The following is a 26,070-nucleotide window of genomic DNA, read 5'->3' on the forward strand; positions in this document are numbered from 1 at the left end:
TTCTCGATCGAATTAAACCTAGTGACTGTTATATACTCTCAAGAGTCCAATTTTATAATGTCTACTTTCGAGAGTATAGAATTCATTCTACTATTTCATCAATTGCTTCCACCAATAGGAATATTTTAAGTAAGAACATCATTAGAAATAATTTAAAATTTGAAAAAAATTCCTACATTTACCCTTTTCTTCCCATTTTCTTATTTTATTGTATTTATTAAAATAATGGAGTAATATATATGTGTAATTTCAAAAATAAACGAAGAACTGATTAGACGAGGCGCGTAATATTGTCGTACCGTCTCAATACTTGAGGCAAATTCAAAGCAAGAGGGTTTCTACTCTCAGTATTATGCACAAGAATCTCTCTTTGTTCCTTCACTCTTGAGACTATCCTCTCCTCTCAAAACTCTGTACGTTTGTCTTTCTTTTCTATTTTCACTTTGTAAACAAAAAAAAAAAAATCTTTTTTTTGGTTTTTGAATTTGCTGAAACTGTGGTTTTTTCCTCCTAAATCTTAGCTCTTTTTTTGTGTCTATATTTTTGGGCAATGCAGGATATTAAGAAAGTTTCTGATCGATATAGCTCAAAGCTGCTTCATAACCAAAGCATCTCAGGTAAGTTTTATGGTTTAGAAAAGTTTTTGGTTGTTTGGTTACTTGCAATCGTTAGCGAATGAGCAAAGACCTAATTTTTGTCTGCATGGAATGTTTCAGCTCCAATTTGACGTTTTATTTCAAAATTGTTAGCCAATAACAAAACCTAGTTTCCCCATTGCAGAAGTAGACTCCAAAAAGAAGAAGAAAAAACTGATTTTGTACTAAAATTTTGGCTAAAAGTTGATATCTTTTTAAAAATGGGAAGGCAAATGCTTAAGCTGAATGAGACTATTGGCACCTACTGGCTCATTCTTATGCACTTTTTGCACTAATACTTAATTCAACTTTCTCGAAAGCCTCTGTTCTTCGTCTGTGTATCTCCATAACCATTTCATAATTAAATTCTGATTATGGTGCTTCAGATTTATTACTCCCATTCCACCATGTTTTTGATTAAGCAAAACAACTTGTTAATCACCTTGCTGGCCTTGGGTATATTGACATTAGGTAAGTAGGGAGAGAGTCAAGCACACTATTACTTAAGATCAATCTACCTACTAATGATAAATACTGTATTTTCCATGTCGCCAGCTTTTTCCCCACTTTTTCAATTACCCCCTGCCACATAATTTAGAGACTTGCAACTACTACCTAGGGGGATTCCCAAATATTTGGTCGGAAGTATACGAACTTGATACCCGGGATTTTCTACTAACCCCTGTGTATTCTGTACATCATTCATGGGATAGATGCAGCTATTCATCAATTTAATATACCTAGTCCTGACACCAACTCAAAAACCAATAGAATCACCCTCAGGTACCTCAATTGTTATTTCTCTGCCTCACACATGATAAGCGTATCATTCGCGTAAAGTATATGTGAGATTTGATTAAGTGTCAATTATGAGTTGCCACTGTAAACCCATTTATCCACCCGTTAACCAAACTGAGCTTCTCAGTTTGCTTGTGCCTTCTATGCGTGTTTGCCATCTTTTGGAAAACCTTAGTATTTTTGTATCCTTCTTTAGCCACAAGAATCTAGATTTTTGTCTCCATGATATCTCCTCCAATCTGGCCACATCTTGTGTTTGCATTACAATATCAGCTTTTTCAGCCATTTTCTGATCCGTTTAATCTCTTTCCTCAGCTGTCCAACTCGGGTAATTTATTCAGCAGCAGAGATTTTCTGTCATCCAGTCTACCAAATTTCTTTCTGATCCATTCCTTCAATTTCTGCTTCAATAAAAACAGTTTTTTGGCTTACGCGAAATCTTAACGCCCTCTCACTTCAAAGGAATTCCACCAGCTGCTGATCAGATTCATAAAGTCTGCTTCCTAGAACCATTTGTTCTCAACTTGAAATAGGAAGTTCTCCTTTGCCATTGGCCACAGGAAAACTCAATAGGATTGTGGTCTGACCAAGTTTTTGGAAGCATAGACTGCTTAATATTTTTGAATTCCTCATTTCCAGACATTTGAGTAAAGGTACCTATCAATTCTGAAGACCACTATAGATCTGTCATTTCTCTCCTCTGTATAGCTGGGGATCAATCAATTCCAACTCTTGTATGTACTTGGAAAATCATCTGTAGCCCGTGTGCTTCTGTTGTTACCTTGTCTCTCACTGAGGAACCTAACCACATAAGTGTTGAAATTGTCATAAGTCTCACATCGGTGGATGACAATTTTGAATGGGAATTTCACCCTATAAAAGGAGGCCTAATGTTTAGGATTTAGACACACCTCTCATTTGCCTTTTTTATCTTCTTAAGGCATTTGTATCTTCTCTCTTTAGTATTATTTCACTTGTAATTTTGGAGTGGAATAAAATATTGATTGTGTCCGAGGAAGTAGGCAAAATTGGCCGAACCTCGTAAATTCTGGTGTTCTTTTATTGTTGTCTTATTGTCTTGTTTATTATTTAGTGGTTGTCATCTATTTTGGTATAGTAGTTGTGACTCATTCACACTATATACATTTGGCTTCCGCAACAATTGGTATCAGAGCCAAGGTACTGTCTAAGTATGCTCTGTGGTTGCAGCATAGTCTGATCTTCCACATCAGAAAAGATCTATCTTGGTAACTGAGTCAAGGTTCTGTCTGAGTATACTCTGTGGTTGCAGCTTAGTCTGATCTTCCACACCAGAAAGGAAATAATCTTGATTTGTGTCGTCAGCTACTAAATAATATTTGTGTCAAAATGGAAGACAATAAACAAGAAGAATCTACATCAAGTGTCAATAATACGTCATCGTTGGCATCTTCGCTTATGACAAGAATTGTGTCAAATGCGAAACTTGCGGTAGAAATTTTTGACGGGTCGGGACATTTTGGGATGTGGCAAGGCGAGGTTCTAGATGTTATTTTTCAACAAGGGTTAGATCTTGCCATTGAAGAAAAGAAGCCAGATGTTAGTGGAGAAGAAGATTGGAAAATTATCAATCGTGTTGCTTGCGGTTCTATTCGATCCTACCTTGCTAGAGAGCAGAAATATCCATACACAAAGAAAACTTCTGCAAGTAAATTATGGAAAGCACTGGAGGATAAATTTTTGAAGAAAAACAGTCAAAATAAATTGTACATGAAGAAGAGACTGTTTCGCTTCACCTATGTTCCTGGTACCACAATGAATGAACATATCACCAGTTTCAATAAGTTGGTCACAGATTTGCAAAATATGGATGCAACTTTTGATGATGGTGACTTGGCCTTGATGTTGTTGGGGTCACTTCCTAATGAGTACGAGCACCTTGAAACTACTCTACTCCATGGAAATGACGAAATTTCTCTCAGAGAAGTTTGTTCGGCTTTGTACAGCTATGAACAAAGAAAGGGAGAAAAACAGAAGGGCGGAGAAGGAGAAGCACTAATTGTGAGGGGTCGTCCTCAAAATCAAACGAGGACTAAGAAGGGAAGATCCAAGTCGAGATCTAGACCCAGCAAAGATGAATGTGCCTTTTGTCGAGAAAAGGGGCACTGGAAGAAAGACTGTCCGAAGTTGAAGAATAAGGCCAGACATAACAATGGAAAGGCCATTATGGATTCAAATGTAGCTGATTGTGATGATTCAGACTTCTCATTAGTTACAACAGAGTTATCAACATCATCAGACATATGGTTGATGGACTCGGCTTGTAGCTATCATATGTGTCCCAACAAGGACTGGTTCGTAAATTTTCAAGAAGGAGAATATGGAGTCATTCCACACAGCGGATAACAGCCCTCTTACCTCATATGGCATTGGTTCAATAAGATTAAGAAGCCATGATGGAATGATCAGAACATTAACAGATGTTCGATATGTACCGGGTTTGAAGAAGAATCTCATCTCTGTGGGAGCCCTAGAATCAAAAGGGTTCAAAATCATTGCAGAAAATGGAGTGATGAGAATATGTTCCGGTGCACTAGTGGTAATGAAGGCCAATCGGAAGAACAATAACATGTACCGCTATCGTGGTAGTACAGTTATTGGGACAGCGACAGTGACATCCAGTGATGACAAGAGGCAGAAGCAACCAGGCTATGGCACATGCGCTTGGGACATGCTGGAGGGAAATCCTTGAAAGCTCTATCTGATCAAGGATTGTTAAAAGGCGTAAAGACTTGCAACTTGGAGTTTTGCGAGCATTGTGTCAAAGGGAAACAGACAAGGGTTAAATTTGGTACAACGATCCATAATACTAAAGGCATTTTGGATTATGTACACTCTGATGTTTGGGGTTCTTCCAAAACACCTTCATTGGGTGGGAAGCACTATTTTGTAACCTTTGTTGATGATTTTTTTCGAAGAGTGTGGGTGTATACAATGAAGAGGAAAGATGAAGTGTTGGGAATTTTTCTCAAATGGAAGACGATGGTGGAGAATCAAACAGGCAGGAGGATCAAGTGTATTCGCACAGACAATGGAGGTGAATACAAAAATGATCATTTCAATAAGGTCTGTGAAAATGATGGCATCGTCCGATACTTCACTGTCAGACATACACCACAACAGAATGGAGTGGTAGAACGTATGAACCGGACTTTACTGGAGAAGGTACGGTGTATGTTGTCCAATGCTGGCTTGGGCAAAGAATTTTGGGCTGATGCAATTACATATGCATGCCACCTCATTAATCGTCTACCATCTGCTGCTATTGATGGAAAGACACCATTTGAAAAATGGTATGGAAAACCTGCTGTAGATTATGACTCTTTGCACGTGTTTGGCTCAATTGCATACTATCATGTGAAAGAGTCAAAATTGGATCCGAGAGCAAAGAAGGCTATATTTATGGGGATTACTTCTGGAGTCAAAGGATACCGCTTATGGTGTCCAGAGACAAGGAATATTATATTCAGCAGAGATGTTACCTTTGATGAATCTGCCATAACAGATAAGGTGACAGTTGAAGATGTCAAACAAACTGGTGGTGCATCAAAGCAGGTGGAGTTTGAGGGAAAATTTATTTTTCCTACACAAGAAGCAGAGGAGGAAACTCATGAAGATTACCCTCTGGAAGAAGAGCCAGTAGAGAGGGAGATTCCAACTCAGGAACCTCGACAACAACTTGAATCAATAGCAACCAGCAGGCCAAAAAAGACAATAATGAAACATGTTCGTCTCATAGAGACGGTTGCTTGCGCAACCTCAATTGTAGTTGATGGTGTTCCTACCACTTATAAAGTCGCAATCCAAAGTTCAGAAGAAGATAAGTGGAGGATTGCCATGAATGAAGAAATGCAGTCCCTTCATCAGAATCATACATGGAAATTGGCCAATCTCCCGAAGGGAAAGAAAACAATTGGGTGCAAATGGGTATTTGCAAAGAAAGAAGGATTTCCTAACCAAGAAGATGTTCGCTACAAAGCAAGATTGGTGGCCAAAGGATATGCTCAGAAGGAGGGAATTGATTACAATGAAGTATTTTCTCCAGTTGTAAAACATTCCTCCATTAGAATTATGTTGGCTTTGGTAGCACAGTTGGATTTGGAACTAGTTCAGATGGATGTAAAAGCTGCGTTTTTACATGGAAACTTGGAGGAGGAAATCTACATGAATCAGCCAGAAGGATTCAAAGTTGCTGGAAAAGAAAATATGGTATGCAAACTTGAAAAATCGTTGTACGGATTGAAACAATCTTCTAGACAATGGTACAAGCGATTTGACAAGTTTATGTTGCGGCAAGGGTACAAGAGAAGCAAATACGATCATTGTGTGTATTTGCGCAAACTTAATGATGGTTCCTTTGTATATCTTCTCCTATATGTTGATGATATGTTGATAACTTCCAAGAATTCGGAAGAAATTGATAAGTTGAAGATTCAACTGAAGGAGGAGTTCGAGATGAAGGATCTGGGTGAGGCAAAGAAAATTCTTGGCATGGAGATAAGAAGAGATAGACGTTCAAAGAAACTCTGTTTATCTCAGAAAGAATATTTGAAGAGAGTACTACAGCGTTTTGGCATAGATAAGAAGACTAAGCCAATTAGTACGCCACTTGCTCCCTATTTTAAGCTAAGTACTACTATGTCGCCAAAGGATGAAACTGAACAGGAGTATATGTTAAGGGTACCATACGCAAATGTTGTTGGTAGCTTGATGTATGCAATGGTTTGTACGAGACCTGACATTTCACAAGCCGTTGGAGTTATTAGCATATATATGCATAATCCAGGAAAGGAGCATTGGCAAGCTGTGAAATGGATTTTACGGTATATTCATAGTACTGTAGATGTTGGGTTAGTTTTTGAGCAGGAAGGCAATCGGTCTGTAGTTGGATATTGTGACTCAGATTTTGCGGGTGATCTGGACAAACGAAGGTCAACTACTGGTTATGTGTTTACTTTTGCAAAGGCACCAGTTAGTTGGAAGTCTACTTTGCAGTCAACAGTTGCTTTGTCTACAACAGAGGCAGAGTACATGGCTATTACGGAGGCTGTGAAGGAGGCAATTTGGCTTCAGGGGTTGCTAAAGGAGCTTGGTATTGAACAAAAAAATATTACAATTTTTTGTGATAGTCAAAGTGCTATTCAATTAGCGAAGAACCAAGTTTATCATGCAAGGACGAAGCACATTGATGTTCGGTATCATTTCGTACGAGAAATCATAGAAGAAGGTGGAGTCACGGTGAAGAAAATTCATACTACGGAGAACCCTGCTGATATGCTGACAAAAGTGGTGACTGCGGTCAAGTTTCAACATTGTTTGGATTTGATCAACATTGTTGAACACTAAAGATTGAAGATGAAGACACAACCAAAATTTGTTATTGAGAGAAAATTGAAGATGTGAGATTTTGCCAAGGTGGAGATTTGTTGAAATTGTCAAAAGTCCCACATCGGTGGATGACAATTTTGAATGGGAATTTCACCCTATAAAAGGAGGCCTAATGTTTAGGATTTAGACACACCTCTCATTTGCCTCTTTTTATCTTCTTAAGGCATTTGTATCTTCTCTCTTTAGTATTATTTCACTTGTAATTTTGGAGTGGAATAAAATATTGATTGTGTTCGAGGAAGTAGGCAAAATTGGCCGAACCTCGTAAATTCTGGTGTTCTTTTATTGTTGTCTTATTGTCTTGTTTATTATTTAGTGGTTGTCATCTATTTTGGTATAGTAGTTGTGACTCATTCACACTATATACATTTGGCTTCCGCAACAATAAGAATCTCCAGCTATTATTCCAAAGACCTCTTGCAGCAGCAACCTCAAACCATAGATTTTTCCTCCCTGTTCTTCTGTTTGGTATGTATACCCCAGGCATAAGCCATTTCAAATCATTCTGTGTACTTGAGGAAAGTGCTGATTGAGTGTGGTCACCAATAACTGGGTCGATACAGTCTTAATCACTTTCATCCCTAAGAAGTAAAACATCCCCAGTACGTCCGCAGGAGCCTATTCTATATGTCCAAGCTACCTGTTTGGCCAAAGTTGTCTAAAATGCCTCTCTTCCCCCTCTTCAACTTTTGTTTCTTGAAAACAATAAACGTCTGGCTCCCATTTCTGGATCAGCATCTTGATGAGCTCTTGCTTCACTATTACAAGCGCTAAACTATTAGTGTCTCCGTCCCAATTTATGTGCCACCATTTGACTAGACACGGAGCTTAAGAAAGAAATGAAAACTTTTGAAACTTGTGGTCTTAAAACAAGCCTTAGACATTTATGCGGCTATAAATCATCTCATTGATGGTAAATGGGGGAATTTTAAGTTAAATTGTTTCTAAATATAGAAATGTGACATTATTTTTGGGACAGACTAAAAAGGAAAGTGTGCCGCATAAATTGGGATGGGGAGAGTACTACACAAAAACATAACTTCTCTCCTCTTTCTTTTACTACATATCATGAGATGAATGTGGCGCGAGAAACAAATTTGTTCTTCTAAGAAAGATATTTCATTCTATCAAGCTAGGAGGAACATCTTTAGATATTCGGAAGAAAAATGTATAGCATGGGCGGCAGAGATGAGAGTTAAATAAGAATATACAGAATTGTATTTATACTATTGTGTCCATATTGGCTTTTTCCTTTTCTTGCTAAAGGTATGGGGTTTGGTCTTAATGTCAAGAGATGAAGAAACTTATGTTTTTGAGTTTTCTGTGTGAGATTTGATGGAATATCTTTTTGCTTTGATGATTGCCTTGTGGAACTTTTGGCAGTAATTCAGGTTTACCTTCTCGTGTTATGTAGGCTGCTGAATTATTCTCCTTGCTGAACAAGTTGGAGTTCTTTTTCAGGCTTACCTGGAGAAATGGTAAATTTATCTTGTTTCTCGATTGTCTAATACAGTGCAGTTTTTTGACTTCCTTCTGGTCTTCTAGATCAGAAAAGAAAGTTTATCGCCCTTCTTTATTCATATTTTTGATAAACGGAGGAAAAGCATTTAATTTCTTGTTCAATCCCATGCAGGACGAAAGTCTTTCTGGAGAAGACAATGACAACATTGACTGGGATACTGAAGATGAACTAGAAATACGGGACACACCATTTTCCTCATGCACAGATTTAAGAACTACTGGGCAGCATGTTCTTAGTGGTGATGGTGAGGTAAATGCTTCGAGCCTATATTGATACCTACTGATCATCTTTTGGAACCCCCCCCCCCCCCCCCCCCAAAACAAACCCAAAAACAATTGTTCATAACATTGCATCTCAACTTATGATCTCTTGTGGTCTTCTCTTACCTGAAGGCGAGCTCGTCATCAGTGCCCCGCCAGTTCATTTAGCAGTTTGTAATGATGGGATTTCCTGAAGAATCTATTGCAAAAACAATACAGCAAAATGGTATTTGAATTTTCTAAGTGTGGTATTTAATGTTATTTGATTTGAGACGCAGGAGAAAAAGAAGATCTGGTGCTGGATGCACTTTTGACATTCAAGGTACGTAACATCTGCCTCTTTATTTGACTTGTGAACACTGGATTCCTAGGTGTTGACTTGACTGTGCAATGAATGATGCCAATTGTTCATTATCCGGTCTGCACGGCTCTGGGCTTGAATTGTGTTAAGAATATGCATGGTTTTTCTTTGTCCTTTTATTTTTTACACAGTAATGACCCTCTAATACTAGCAACCCCCCCCCCCCCCCCCCATAAAGATAGAAAACTTATGATTTTTTTTACAGACCCCTGAAGAACAGCCCTATACTAGCCCTCAGCTGGATCCCTCCAATAGTTCTGATGATAGCTCTTTCGAGTACAACGAGAACCATTTGGATGATGTTTATGCGGAAGATAGTTGGTCCTCCGACTTGGACAGCTGTATAGTATGTCATCCTCTATCATACAGCTTTCTCCATTTTTCTTTTCAGTGTCTAACTGTAGCATAGATTATAGTCAATCTGGTTTCTCTTTATTCAAAGTGATACATTTAGTCACTTTTTTGAAAGAGCACCCTTTTTATACCTGTAACACATCATTTATGTAATTCTACGTTAGTGATATGGTATTTTTGAACACCCATGGCTTCTCCTACTAAATTTTATGTCTAATATGAGGTGGTTTAGTTTTACAAATTTGTGGAGAACTACAAATAAAATTAAAGGTATCTGTGATTTTTACTAGTTGTCTTTGACTGTCATCAGGTTCTTCCAGTTGAAACACAAGATTTCCTTCTCCTTTTTTTAATTTGGGATTTGGGGGGTACAGAGAAATGGTTTGCCAAGTAATTTCTACAAACGAGGACATGTTGACCTGTAAATGTACTGCTGAAAATTGGACGACTGATCCAAAATTAATTTTTTACTGCTCACTACTTTTGGGGCTTAAAGGACATTTTTCTCCACGTATTTATGCATCAACTAATACTTCTTTTACCATTCAGGATTTTTGGTGGTCCTGAATCTTGTTATAAGCTGCTTCCTGGGCACTATTATATAAGGGTTTTCTAACATTTTCCTTTGCAACGTGTGACAGAATTCTGCTAAACAGTGCTACTTGAATGACGAGAGCAGTTCTTTGTCTGAAAAAGAGCAGATATTATTATACCTGGCAACTATGGGATATTCAGTGAGGCTTCCATAGCAATGGAGAGATGTGGTGCGTATATGAAATTATATTTTGTCTTCTACCTTACTAATGTTATCTAAATTTTTTATCGTTAGACATTTAGTTTGGCTTTTGATATGTAATAGTTATGCCAAGGTTTTATCACTCGATGAAGAAATCTTATTCATGCAAGTTATATAGTGGATCATTTGAATAAAAAAGATGTAGCCAACCCAAATTAACTTGGGATTGAGGCTCAGTAGTAGTAGTGGGTTAGTTGCTGTTTAGTAGTGGTGGTGGTAGTAGTTGTTATATAGGAGTAGTTGTTGTTCTTTCCAGGTAATTAATGTACTCTTCAGTCTTCACAACTTTCTAGGTCCAGAAGCAACGCTTGATGTATTGATAGATTTCATCAGTACTGCTCAAATGTCAAGAGCAGAAGATGCCTATCTACCAGAAGATGTGAAGGTATGCTTTCCCTGCGGTATTTGAAATTGACTCGTGTGAACTAACAGTTTGTTCAACTTTGTTCGCATTTATAACTGCAAATTAGCAATATCATTTTTCATAGAATTGATGCCTCCCTTCCATTGTGACAGCCAAAACTGAAGCATATATCGAATGATAGTGGTGGATACAAGAGGAAGATGTACAATGAGTTGAGCAAAAGGAAAATACAAAGGTCGATTCTTGATAAAGGGACAATTCGTTTGCCCAAACACATGATTGGATTTGGAGTTCCTACAGTATCTCTTCCAACAATAGTCCAAAGAAAACTTTCGAAGCAAGCTGTCGGCCCCCCTTTCTTCTACTATGAAAATGTTGCTCAAGCTCCAAAGGACGCGTGGAACACCATTTCCAGACACCTGTTTGATGTTTTGCCTGAGTTTGTCGACTCGATATACTTTTGCGCTGCTGCAAGGAAAAGGGGATATATTCATAATCTGCCAGTTGAAAAAAGATTTCATTTGTGTCCACTTCCCCCAAGTACTATTCATGAGGCACTTCCCCTAACAAAGAAATGGTGGCCATCTTGGGATACACGAACAAAGCTAAATTGTTTGCTAACAGCCATTGGGAGTGCAAAATTGACAGATAGGATCAGGAAAGTTTTGGAGAAATATGATGGTGAGCCACCTATGGAAGTGCAGAAGTATGTTCTTGCAGAATGCAAAAAGTGGAATTTGGTGTGGGTTGGAAGAAACAAAGTTGCTCCTTTGGAGCCTGATGAAGTTGAAATGCTATTGGGGTTTCCAGAGAACCATACTAGGGGTATAAGTAGGACTGATAGATACAAATCCCTTGGTAACTCGTTCCAGGTTAGCCTAACATTCTTTCTTCTGATTTTCACTGTATATATCCAAGTCTTATTTTGCAAAAGTGTAGCTCTTCCGTTGGCTTATTGAATTTTTTTTTCTTGTTAGAATAATCTTTAATGGTACTTGGATCAATATTTCTATTAGGTCGACACAGTGGCGTATCACTTATCGGTGTTGAAAGACAAGTTTCCAGCTGGTATTATCGCTATTCTCTGGAATTGGCGGTGCCGAAGTCGCTCTTCGAATGAAGAATGTTGTTTCAGTTGAAAAATCTGAAGTCAACAGGGTTATTTTGAGAAGCTGGTGGGATCAAACAGATGAGGAAGGGAAGCTTGAAGAATTTGAGGATGTGAAGGAGCTGAGCCGAGACTGCTTGGAGAAACTGATGGATTCCTTTGGAGAATTTGATCTAGTAATTGGTGGAAGCCCGTGCAACAATCTTGCAGGTGGTAACAGGGTGAGCGGGGATGGGCTTGAAGGTACAGAGTCTTCTCTATTTTTTTACTATGTTAGGATATTGAACTTAGTCAAATCCATAATGTCTAGTAGACGTAGATAGTATTTCAGATTATCTTATCCTATATCTTTTTCTCAATGTTGTCAATGCTAGGTTTATTCTTTGTAGGGTATAATGAAACAAGATAGTAATTGCAGTTGTGCATTGTGCATTGTGCATGGCTATTTTAGTTTACTATGAAATTAATGGAATTTTCATGGTAAACAAACTAATCTGATTGTTGTTGGTTTAGTTGTTTCGAAACTAGGTTCTTACAAACAGAAACAATCTTTTGCTGATAAAGGTGCTGAAATTGTTTGTCATTTGAGTGCCGCGTTTTCCTGGATTGTTACCTAGTGATAACATCTCTATATTTGTTTGGGTTAAAGCCAAAGGTTCTGTTTGACACTAGGGGAAAATATTGTCTGGTGCCATTTTAGAATCTTGATCAGTGTCAACTGATCTCTTAATTAGGACAAGGACGGAGAACAGTCTTGTCATGCTTTTAATTTTCTCTGTCCTTTGGCAATGGGAATAAATTGATTTAATTGAAATCAATAGATGTCAGGAGGAGAGAATATACTCAGAATCATTAAAGGAATTTATCTTTGTTGATGAAAAAACAATTCTAAAAAGGAAATCAGAAAATTTCACATTTCATTCAAGAAATTAAAAGCACTCAAACTTTAACTTATCTAGAACAATTTGGGAGGAGCTATCCCTTAAGAACGATTGAAGATTTGCTCTTATTAGTACATAACAAGAACCTTATTCGCAACTTGTTTAATCTTGTGTCATTCTTTGATAGGGAAACTAGCCTTGAGAGTTGCATAAGTTAGCAGCTCTGTGTTCTTCTCAAACATTTTCATATCTTGTTCACTCAAAGTAACCCTAGCTTCCACTCCACCATCCTTTGTATCTATTAACATTATCATGTTCTTGAATTTTCCTTCAACTGTACTAAACATAATTGGCTTCCCCCATCCAAAATCCACATCATAAAATGAGTAACCACACCAGCTACTGAAATGGTAGAAATCCACATCATCTTTTCTACTAACCAAGCTTACTATATCCCTTATGTGCTCTAGGATAGTTCCTATGGCCTCATCCCCTTTCAATCTTTTCCCATAGTCATTATCAAACTTGACTAACCCTTTTCTTATCAAAGCCACCATGTTATCTATATCTTTTTCAGTCTCATCCTTAGATGCCTCAACGAGCCCAACAAAGTTTCCAATATAATGAGCATGCATTGAAGGATCAACTCGTTTCCTCATGTTTACCATATGGGCTAAGGTAGACGGCCTTTTGGAGTGCACAGTCAAACACTTCCACATGACACTTGTCACTACATCGACACGAGATGCCTTCGTCTTGAGAAGTGCTATTCTAGAAGGGTTATAAACATAAACATTCGTAACACAGGCCTCCTTTGAAAGCGCGGCTTCAGTGCTAGGTGAGGGCGGCAATGCATTACTTGGTGGTAAGAATTTCGCAATGGGATCAATTGGAGATAGTACAAAATTTGGATCGTCTTGGCGTGCCAAAGATGTCCAGTTAGTTAAGAAGGTGATAAAGGAAGAAGTATCCAAAACTTTGTGTGTAGCTGAAATACCAACAACCATTCCACCACATTCCAAGAAGGTAACTTGAACAACAAGTAAAAGGGTCGATGAAAAAGACTCCATGTTTAGTGGAATTAAAGATTTCCTATGTGTCTAATCAATATAAGGGTCGTTGAGAATGTCTTCCAAGCGTTGATTGTGCACAAATGCTTCGAGAAATGGCACACCTTCATCGTTGCAATCGACAGAAGCAGTGTCGTTTCTAAGTCTTCCTGCCAAAAAGTAATAACGAGCAAGAATTTCAGACAAGGATTTCTTTAAGTGTTTTAATCTTGATGAGTTGATCATATGGTTATTTTCCTGAAGTGATGGAGGAGGAGGATGATAGTATAGAAGTATAGGGATGTAATTTGATGGAGCAAACTGATCGAGAATAGAATATCCATAGGATTTGAGGTGATTGGGAGTGGGAGAAACAGGTTTGATGAATTCTTTGGAAATTATCTCCATCCTTAATAGTATGTTTGATCCTTCGTTGGTTGTAGCTTGTTTTTTTTTAGAACGACAAGCACATGCAAGTATGATTTATACTATTGGGGATGTTTCTAACATTTAAGGTAAGTCTAAAAAAAAGTTGGTACTCTACTAATTCATAGAGTTGTATAATCAAATCCTTGCCTAACCTCTAACATTAATGTGGTAGGCATACCTGGTGTAGCTAAGGCTGAACTATTATGATCTACCACACGCCCTAGAAGATAGGATGGATTTAAGTTATATATCGTGAATCGTTATAGTGTAAAAAGTTTTCTTAATTTTACTATCAGTGAATTTAACGTGCGATAGCATATTATAAGTTGGAGTACATTAGCCAAAATCTTCCTACTCCTCCATTGTTACCATCAGATCTGAAAAATGAGAAATCAATCAAAATGGATCTGAATTTATTGCTAGTTATTCCCTTCGTTTCAAAAAGATAGGCATTGTTTCTTTATTGGTCCGTTTTAAAAAAATTGGCACCTTTCAATATTTTCTTAATAGGAAGTATTTATAGCAATACAAATATTATGGCAAGTTTAAGACCACGGGTTTCAAAAATTTTACAGTCACATAAATGCTATGGTTATTTAAGATAACATATCTCAAAAGTCTTCCCTTCTTTATTAAAACTACTGCCAAGTCAAACTAGGACAATCTTTTTGAAACGGAGGGAGTAATATTTATCAAGAGATTTACCTGTAATTATACCTAATAAATCTGCCTAATTATGTACTCCCTTCGTTCCATAATAAGTGACCATTTTACTTTTTTATTTTGGTCCAAAATAAGTGTCCATTTATATAATCAAGAATGAATTAATTTTATTTTTCGAAATTTGCCCTTATTTATATATTTCAATGTGTCAAGGGAATAATTAATTAAGGTTAATTTGGTGAATATATCTTTTTTTATCTAGGATTTTATATTTTCTTAATGAATATGTCAAAGGTAAAATTGTCACTTATTGTGACTAGAGGGAGTAAAAGACTTTTACAACCGACAATTGCATAAAAGTATTTACTCCAATGCAGGCGGCGAAACGAATGGAGGAATATCATTTGCTCTTTTTATTATAAATTTCACAAATGTTCTTCTTTTCTTTCTTTTCGCCTATTATTGCAAATCCATATATTAAATCTTCAATCAAAGTATTATTATCGTCCGTGACAATATTGTTTTTAATTTATCCTGAACAAGCTTCATGTATAAAATGTCAAATTTGCACATAGTAACTAACCAAGTAAACTAGCAAATACAATCAAACTAATTAAGACCATCGATTCTCCTAGCAGTGAAGATAGCAGAAATCATTAATCGCACAACAGTTGGCACACAAAAAAAAAAATTAAAATTGCAAACTAATATTGAAAGTTCAAAGCTACAGCTGTACGTACGTGGTTCACACCTTCTTTTCAAGCCGTAGATTAGCACTAAAAATGTTAAAACAACCTAATTATAACCATATACTATAGTCACTTATTAAGTTGACATGCATCTTCTATGTGAGTTTTCCTTCATTTACAGGCTGTTATACTACATAAATATTTCGCTCAATTGCCAATACATAAATTAGGGATGTACATGGACCGAGTTGGTTACCATCTATATCAGTTTGGATTAGTTCGGTTTCCTCGGATTTTTCGGGTTTTTTGTTACTTAAATATTATTTCAATCTTACTTTGTTAAATTTTTTATAAGTAAATATATCTTTAGTAAAAATATAAAAAAATTGACAAACATATTATCTATTAAAATATTTTTATGGGATAATTTTCTTAGTAACACATCATAGGTATTTTTTTAGTCGTCTGACAATAATCTTTTGTTGATGTACGTAAATAATAATAATCACTTTACATTCGAAAAAAATATAAGAATTTAATAGATCTTAACATATTATATGAATATGGAAGAACAAAGAGATTGGCGCATTTCAGTAACACTTGATAAGTAAGTGTATCATACAACCCATTATTTAAGGTTAATAAATATGGAGCACTTCATATTCTATTAAATATTATATCCTGCAAGATATTCCCAAATATTCTTAGACATTTTTTATAAAACAATTCTATATAAAATCTTAAAAGTATATATAAAAATTATACTCCATATTTATATGTCGGTTTGGTTCGGATTATTTTACTCAATACCAAACCAAATCAAACCAAACCTAGTCGGATTTTTTAATCGGTTTAGTTTGACTTTTCAGTTTGATGCGGTTTTCCGGTACGATTTGTAGAACCCTAACATAAATTCGATATCTTTGCAATTTGCTTCCCTCTACATAAAGCTATTGAGTAGGATTAGGATGTGTTTTATTTTCATCAATTTGTAGTCATTCTAAGGCTGGCAAGTGGGCCGGTCCAGGCCCGGGACCGGCCCGGGACCGCGGGCCAGACGGGCCAAACGGCTAAACGGGTCAGGACCGTTTGGTCCGATTTTAGCGGGCCTGGTCCGGTCTCGTGGGCCGGTCCTATGATTTGGGCCCGTCAGGCCCGAGACCATTTGGCCCGCCAGGGCCCGAGACCGGTCCGGTCCCTTAGCGGGCCAAACGGTCCCAACGGCTATTTTTAACAAAAAAAAAAAATAGCCATTGGGCTGTCAAAAATAGTCGTTGGCTATTTATAAAATAGCCATTTAACCCCTCCCCCCCCCCCCCCACTTTGTTTTAATCCCAAACTTTTTATAATTACACTTTTTCTCTATTTTCAACTATAAATGCCCCATCATTATTTTATTTTTCTTACAAAATCATCAATCTATCACAATCTCTCTCTAATTTACTTCTATAATTGCTACTATTGCTTACTTTATTGTTACAATTTGTGAAACAATTGTGAAGTTGGTGAATTGAAGTCTTCAACGATAATCAATTTCCAACAAGTTGTTCGTCAATTCGGTAAACTCGTTCCAACTCTTAAGTTTTAATATTATAATTTTATTTATTTTATTTACTTTGCTTGATTAATTAAGATGGCTTATTCCTTAAAAAATATAATTAGTAAAAATAAGGAAAAATCGAAGAGTGGTGAATCTAGTGGCCAATCTGTTCCTCCTCCACTTCCCCCGGCTCCCCGACCCAAACCTGTTACCCGTCCTACACCTCCTATTCTTGATAGCGATAATAGTTTATTATAATTTACCGAAAGTCAATTTTGCCATATTATTTTACCCGCTGAACAATTAAACCATGAATATATGAATGCTCTTTATGGTAATCCAACTATTGATGAAAATGACGATGAAGAAATAGATTTTGATGAAACCCAACCGGATGACAATACACCCACTAGTCCTGCTCCTGAAGTTAACCCAACTAATAATAATCCAGATGATCCCCCATCTGACCCTCCTATTAGTGCCCCTACTTTTTCTAGATAACCTTCTAAACGGGCAGAAACATCTCTTGTTTGGCAATTTTTTACTCAACTAAGAGAAAAAAATAGGGAGAGAAAAAAATAGGTCTAAGTGTAAAACTTGTGGCAAAGAGTTAGTTTTTCAATATGTTAGAAGTCGGGGGGGACGGAAAGTTTGACTAGACACATATTGCTACACCCTCAAGATAAAGCTAGATATTTTCGTATGAAAGCTTTGGCTGAGGGGACAAGTGCACCTAGTCAGGCTGACCTTAGTACCGGATCAAATCAATTTTAACCGGGAATTAATACTGTTACCGGTGGTATTTTATATTATGATCCAAAAAAAGATCGGGAAGAATTGGCAAAAATGGTTACTGTTATGTGCTTAAAATATAGTTTTCCTTCTAACCCCCACTTTGTGCATTATATTAGAAAAGTTTATAATCCTACTTATAAAGGTTTTCCTCGCACAACCGTAAAGAGTGATATTTATAAATATAAACATGAATATGAACAATATTTGCGCTATTTATTTACTCATATAAATTGTCGTCTTGCTATTACAACTGATATTGGTAGAAGTGGTAATGACTGTGATTACCTTACTGTTACCAGTCATTGGATTGATGAGCATTGGATAATGTAAAAGCGCATTATTGCTTATAGAATAATTAATTCACGTCACACATGACAGTTTATTTCTAGCACGATTGCGGATATTTGTAGATATTTTTACATTAGTGATAAAATAATGTCAGTTTCAATGGATAATGCTACTAGTAATACAAATGTTGTAGCCTTGCTTACCACTACACTAAGTCCTGTATTTAGTAACATTTTTCATGTTAGATGTATTTGTCATATTTACCATTTAATTGTGGGTGATGGTATGAGAATTTTAAATGTTGAAATTGAAAAGATTAAAATGGCTCTTAATTGGCTTTTTTATTCAAACCGTAGAAGTAGACTTAGAGAATATTTTAAAAGATGCGATGAATTTGGCCTAAGAGAAAGAAAGGTTCCTAAACCTTGTCCAACTAGATGGAATTACATGTATGAAAGTTTAATTGTTGCATATGAATATAGAAACCCCATAAACTCAACGTTTAATGCTCATGTAAGTGATGATGATGAGCACCTTACAAATGCGGATTGGGCTAATGTTAAAATGCTTGTAGATTTTTTAGAAAAATCTATATTGCTACAAATGAATTTTCTGGGCAATATTATCCTACTATTTCTAACTGTTTAGTTTATATTGCAGAAATTGCAAATTTGTTTGATCATTTTTCAGAGGGTGGAAAAATTTATCAACTTGCTATTGATTCCATGAGAAAAAAGTTTAAAAAATATTTTTCCCTATTCTCCCTATTTATGGTATTGCTGCATTGTTAAATCCTACTATGAAATTAGGAGGTCCTCAATTTTGGTATGAAACTGTTTATAATGGTTTAGCACTTGAAGATGAGGAGTTGTCTAAACTTCCGAACGCAATAGCCTCAATTAAAATAAATGTTCAAACTATTTATAATGCTTATCAAGTTGCATTAGATCATGCTAGACCAAATGTTCCAACTCCTTCTTCTTCTAGTTCTCAATCATCTAAAAGAACTGCGGGAGTAAGAGCACTTAGTGCTTGGGCAGGGTTCAGGGGTTCTCAAGGTTCTAGTACTAGTAATTTTTCACAACTAAATGAGCTTGAAGTTTATTTGTCACAGAGAATTGAGGAAGTGAATCCCGACTGCTCCTTTAATATTTTGGAATGGTGGAAGGACAAAGAAAAACACTTTCCGATTCTTTCAAGGATGGCCCGAGATATTTTAACTATTCAAGCTTCAACAGTGGCATCAGAGAGCGCTTTCAGTCAAGCAAGACTTCAACTCGGTGATTATAGAGCGTCTATGAGGGAGAGCTTGAAAAAATCAGTACTTTTTAGAGATTGGATCCGTTCGGAAAGAAGAAATTTTGGACTTGCTGAATCACAACCAGAGGTAGACGAAGCTTACGAAGAAATGCTAGCTGAACTTGCGGAGGATGATGCTTCGCCTGGAAGCGGTGATGACCAAGCTTCATTTCCGCCACCACCAACGGAAATTCCTCCGGACCTTGAAGGATTTATGAAATTTGTAAGAGATACCATATAAATTAATATGTAACTTGTATTTTGGCACATCTTGATTAGTTTCTTTTTCTTCTCAATGGTGGTATTAGCACCTTGTTGTGCTCATTCCATGGGGGAGGAAGACTAAGAAAGATATTGCCATGATTTTTAATGCTATAATAAAAATATAACGCATTGATTTGAATATCTCTTTACAATATTTTTGTCTTTTTATATATCTTAAGCTATACATATAGTATAATATAGTATACATACATATATATATATAAGCTTATATTTATACTATACTATAGTCTATACTATATATACATCTCATAAGATATATAAGCTATATTCGATATCTTAAGATATATAAGCTATATTTGATATATATATATATATAAGCTTATATTTATACTATACTATAGTCTATACTATATATACATCTCATAAGATATATAAGCTATATTCGATATACATATATATATAAGCTTATATATATACTATACTATACTATATATACATCTTAAGATATACTAAGTATACTAGATATACTAGATATATATAGTATAGTATAGTAGCTATACATGTATATATAGTATATAATAAGATGTATACTATCGAATATGGCTTATATACTATGTATATATAGTATAGTATAGTATAGTATAGTATAGTATAGTATAGTATAGTATAGTATATATATACTATATATACAACTTAAGATATATAAGCTATATTCGATATACACACACACACACACACACATATATATATATAAGCTTATATTTATACTATACTATAGTCTATACTATACTATAGTCTATACTATATATACATCTCATAAGATATATAAGCTATATTCGATATACATATATATATAAGCTTATATATGTATACTATACTATACTATATATACCTCTTAAGATATACTATATATACATAGTATACTAGATATACTAGATATATATATAGTATAGTATAGTAGATATACATGTATATATAGTATATCTTAAGATGTATATATAGTATATAAATCGAATATAGCTTATATATAGTAAGATGTATATATATTATAGTATACTATAATATATATACATCTTACTATATATATTATATATATCTTAAGATGTATACTATCGAATATGATTTATATACTATATATATATATAGAGAGAGAGAGAGAGTATAGTGTGTGTATATATATATATATCTTAAGATGTATATATAGTATAGTGTGTGTGTGTGTGTGTGTATATATATATATATAATATATCTTAAGATGTATACTATAGAATATGACTTATATACTATGTATATATAGTATAGTGTGTGTATATATATATATATATCTTAAGATGTATATATAGTATATAAATCGAATATAGCTTATGTATCTTAAGATGTATATATAGTATAGTATAGTATATATATAAGCTTATATATATATGTATATCGAGTATATCGAATATACTCTGAAATTAGTGCAATCAGACTTATATAAGGTACATTAAAGATAAAATAACATTATTTAGTCCAAAATGAGATAATGGTTCTTGTCCGGAGGAGAGAATCCATGAATTATTGATTCAACAGGTAGTTATGATTTTCTACACGTATCTTTTGTCGTGGCAGTACAGCGAGAATTGGAACAGGACATATATGTCATGAGGTGTGTTGTGGGCATTGGATTCGTGAAATTGCAGCTATTGTGGTCAGGGGATGTTAATATGGGCAACCGACTTATGTGGTGCATGGTGTGATTTCAGCATAAGTGCATGATTATGTTTTGGTACAGTGTGTGGTGATTGGTACGATGTTCGTATGTTAGAATCAGGTCTTGTAAATAAATTCGGAGGTTGGAATTTTGTTCTAAGGCTTTTTGATTAAATAAAAGGGAGGATATTCAGTCTGACTCGAGCTAATGTGTTCAACCGGATTGTGGTGGCACAGGTAGGTGCACGAGGTGTTAAACATTGATTTTAGACAACTCCGAAGCAGTCCTTAGCATGTTCGAGGACGAACGTATGTTTAAGTGAGGGAGAATGTAATGACCCGGCCGGTCGCTTTGAGCTCTAGCACGTCGTTCGGCGGTTTGAGACCTTGAGTAGCTTCACTTCAAGTATTATGACTTGTACGTAGGGTCAGAATTGAATTTTGGGAAGTTCGGGATTGATTTGGAAAGAAAATTCTAATTTCGGAAGCTTTAAGTTGGAAGAATTTGTCTAAGGTTTGACTTTTGAGCAAAAGACCTCGGAATCGGTATTTAAAGGATCCAATAGGTTTGTATGTTGATTTCGAACTTGGACGTCTGTTCGGGTTGAGTATTGGATCACCAGGGAGCATTTTGGCGCTTATTATGAAAAATTTGGCATTTTAAAGGTTTAAGAATTTCTTAAGTTTGGTTTGAGGTGGACTTTAGTGTTATCGATGTATGTTTGGGATTCCGAGCCTTGGAATAGGTTAGTATTGTGATTTATGACTTGCGCGCAAAGTTTGGCATTGTTCCGGAATGTGTTGATATAGTTCGGATGCGTTCGTCGAAGTTTAAAGGTTTGAAAGTTTAAATAAGGGTTTTGATCACCGATCCATGTTTTCGATGTTGTTTGGCGCGATTTGAGGCTTCAACTAAGTCCGTGTCATGTTTTGGGATATGTTGGTATGTTTGGATGGGGTCCTGGGGGCCTCGAGTTTGAAAGAGATTGAAATTTGGATTTGAGGCAATGCTGGAAACTGCTGAAGTCTGGTGTCACCGCACCTGCGGTGGTTTGGTCGCAGGTGCAATGGGGGTTGTCGGAGAAGCGGAGAAAAGTCGACCAGGAGGTGGGCTGCAGGTGCGGAGCTTTGGCCACATCTGCACAAACGCAGGAGCAAAACCTTGGGCGCAGAAGCGGGTGAAGGCGCAGAAGTGGAGGAATATCGCACTTGCATGCCGCATAAGCGGGGTATGTTTCCGCAAGTGCGAGGCTTCGTGTTGGGGGATTTTCCGCAGAAGCGGATGAGTGGCCGCAAAAGCGAGGCCGCAGGTGCGGCGTTTTGTCCGCAGAAGCGGACTTGGCTGGGTTTAGTGGAAACCGCACCTGCGATGGAAATTTACGCAAGTGCGAAGCCGCAGAAGCGACTAAGGTAACGCAGGTGCGTAAGGTCGTTGGGCAGTGTGTTCTTTTAAATCAGGGGTTTGGCTCAATTCCACTTCATTTCGTCCATGGGAACCGATTTTGGAGCACTTTTGGAGTGCCATCTTCATCAACTATTATGGGGTAAGTGATTTCTTCACCTTGTGAGTTAAATACATGGTTTATACATGGATTTAAGCTTGAGAATTTGTAGAAATTAGGATTTTGGTGGAAAACCTAGAAAATTGGTATTTTTGGATTTTGACCACGAAATTGGACATGGGATTAGGAATAAACTATATATTTGAGTTCGTGATATTATGGGTGGGGTTTATCTTCAAAACATTTCGGAATCCATGCACGTGGACCCGAGGGTTGACTTTATCGACTTTTTGAGCGTAGTTGGGAATTGTTTATATTGATTAATTATGGGTATTAAAATATATTTTGATTGGTTTGCACATTATTTGAATAGTTTTGAAGAGACGGGCATCGGGTTGAGGTGCTTGAGTGGCGTTGGAGCCGGTTATGGAACTTCGGAGCGAGGTAAGTCTTCTGGCTAACCTTGTGAGGGGGAAACTACCCCTAGGTGATATTTATCGTTATGTGCAACTAGTTGTGGGTGCTATGCACACACGAGGTGACGAGAGTCCGTACGTAGCTAAAACATGTTTATGTCCGGGTAGACTTAGGATCTTATCCTGTAATATTTGAGTTATTTGAACTCATTTTTGTTGGCTTAATTAATTGAAGTCATAAATGAAATTGATTTAGAAATACATATATGTATACTAGGCCAAGCCTTAACACTTTGTGTTGTGGGCGAGTTATTTGAAAAACGGTAAAGATTATATCCATTTTGTACTCATGTATGATATTGTAAACACGTGTCTCGTAATTTGGTAACTTCTTTCCTTTTTCTGTGGAGCGGGACGAACGCCTCGGTAGTATATAGATGCATCTATAGTTCTTTCCACTCGAACCTCGGCAGTGTACACATTATTATGGATCGGGCCGAATGACCTCGACAGAATCGTGCGTTATATTGCTAATAGTCCGAATATTTACGAGCTAATCTTTCCATTGATGCCCCACATTTTTATATGGTATTCCTTATTTATTTGATATCGACCCTTGGCATTTTCTGAGCCGTTAAGGTAGAATAAAATATTTAGAAATTTACGCTTGGAAAGAAAAAATTGGAAGATTATGTAACTTGCAGATTAACCCCATCATTTCCGTATACCTCATATCTGTTTATGTTTTATTATATTTCTTTATTGGACCTTTAGTAAGTGTCGATGTCGAAACCTCATCACTACTTCTCTGGGGTTAGGCTAGATACTTACTGGGTACGCGTTGATTTACATCCTCATGTTGCACTTCTGCACTAAATGTGTAGGATCTGACAGGTTCATTTGATGATCACCTTGGCGCGTAGGCGCACCTATTGAGGAGACTTTATGTGAGTTGCATTCCAGGCTATGCATCACAGTCCACCGAGTCTCCATTGTACTATTTATTTTATTCTGTCTTATTACATTCAGGACAGATGTTGTGTTATTATTGTACTCCTTAGAAATATCTCATGCACTTGTGACACCAGATTTTGGGGGGTTCTACTGGTTGTTCGTTATTATAGATCACGTAGTTATTATCATTTTACCCTAGTAAATTCCATTTTTATACTATTTAAGTAATGGAGATTATGATCTCGAAAGTAATGAAATGAGTAAATAAATTGATAAATCAACGTTGGCTTGCCTGACGACGGCGTTAGACGCCATCACGACCTATAATGGATTTTGGGTCGTGACATGGGGAATACCTTCCGCATCTGCGCTCCTCAGTCCGCACCTCAACCTCCGCTTCTATGCTTCCCAGCTCGCACCTGCGACCAATGTTCCGCAGGTGCGATTGCACCAGAAAGCTTCAGCTACAACAGTCTTTCAAACTCAAACTTTGACTGAAAACCATCCGAAATTAACCCGAGGCCCCTGGGACCTCAACCAATTATACCAATAAGTCCTAAAACATGATACGAACTTAGTCGAGCCGTCAAATCACCTCAAACAACATCAAAAACACAAATCACACCCCAATTCAAGCCTAATAAAAATTAAGGAATTCCAACTTCTACAAACGACGCCGAAACTTATCAAATCACGTTCGATTGACCTCAAATTTTGCACATAAGGCACATTTGACATTACGGATTTGCTCCAACTTCCGGAATCTGAATCTGATATTGATATCAAAAAGTCCACTCCCGCTCAAACTTTTCAAAAATCCAATTTTCGCCATTTCAAGACAAATTCAACCACGGACCTCCAAATCACAATCCGGACACGCTCCTAAGTTCAAAATCACCCAACGGAGCCAACGGAACCATCAAAATTATATTCTAAAGTCGTTTACTCATAAGTCAATATCCGGTCAACCCTTTCAACTTAAGCTTCCAAATTTGAGACTAAGTGTCTTAATCCATTTCGAAATCTCTTCGGGCCCGAACCAACCACCCCGCAAGTCAGATAACAACTAATAAGCATAAAAGGAGTAGTAAATGGGGGAACGGGGTTACAACTCTCGAAATGACTGGCCGGGTCGTTACAATCAATGTGCTGCAAAAAAACAAATTACATATTTTCTCACTGCAGTAGACAATTTAACTACCATTTTTAAACACAAAATCTATGGATATCTAAAATAATAGAATACTTCAGCTTATCATTAAATTTTGTCGGGGTATGAGTGTACCGTGTTGTTCAGGATTTTCCCAGGATGTGCCAAAGTATAAAACCAATCCTTTTTATCAACTTTCTCCATTCCAAGATCAAACCACAGGTTGAGATGGTTATCTTTTACAGTATAAGGCGCCTTCTTCCTATTTAAAGACATAGAAAGTACAATTAAAATGTAGTTGCAATTGAAAATTCACAAATTCAAAGCACTCGATAATATGAAAAAGTGTAGAATCTAACCTCTTTGAAACCGTGTCGGTACCTAAATATAATCACTTATTGAATTCTTCCAACAAATCAAAATCAACATCATTGCCAATAACCCCAGTAAATGGATGCTTGATGTTGAAAATTGGAGGAGGTCCAATAGAAGTGCTTCCACTAGAACTGAAATAAGGGAGAAAAGGGGATCTGGCATGCTTTCTGTCATGACCCAATTCCATATCAGGCCGTGATGGCGTCCAGCACAGTTGCTAGACAAGCCAACAATGAATAACCTAATGATATCCCATTTTAGAGATTTTTCCCACGTAGTGATCTTTTCTTTTACTTAAAAGATTTAATGAAAACCAATTTAAATGATTAAGTAAAAACAGCTAGAAACATTAATAACTGTAAGAACATAACCCAAAATCACAAGTCTACTATTACGTACCAAGATCTAGTGTCACAAGTATATGGGCAACTTAGTAGAATATAAAAAAGATATCTATCCTACTGCCTGAATAGGAATAGACAGAAACAAAATAAATAGGGG

At 36.5% G+C, this 26,070-nt stretch overlaps 2 pseudogenes; one reads left to right on the top strand and one right to left on the bottom strand.

Moving 5' to 3' along the window:
• The first annotated feature begins 299 nt into the window (after positions 1 to 299).
• Positions 300 to 12,179, top strand: LOC104113287 (DNA (cytosine-5)-methyltransferase DRM1-like; annotated as a pseudogene).
• A 298-nt stretch (positions 12,180 to 12,477) lies between these two features.
• Positions 12,478 to 14,023, bottom strand: LOC104113302 (stemmadenine O-acetyltransferase-like; annotated as a pseudogene).
• Between the last annotated feature and the right edge of the window lie 12,047 nt (positions 14,024 to 26,070).

Source organism: Nicotiana tomentosiformis, chromosome 10, assembly GCF_000390325.3.
Source record: "Nicotiana tomentosiformis chromosome 10, ASM39032v3, whole genome shotgun sequence".
Taxonomy (NCBI): Eukaryota; Viridiplantae; Streptophyta; class Magnoliopsida; order Solanales; family Solanaceae; genus Nicotiana; species Nicotiana tomentosiformis.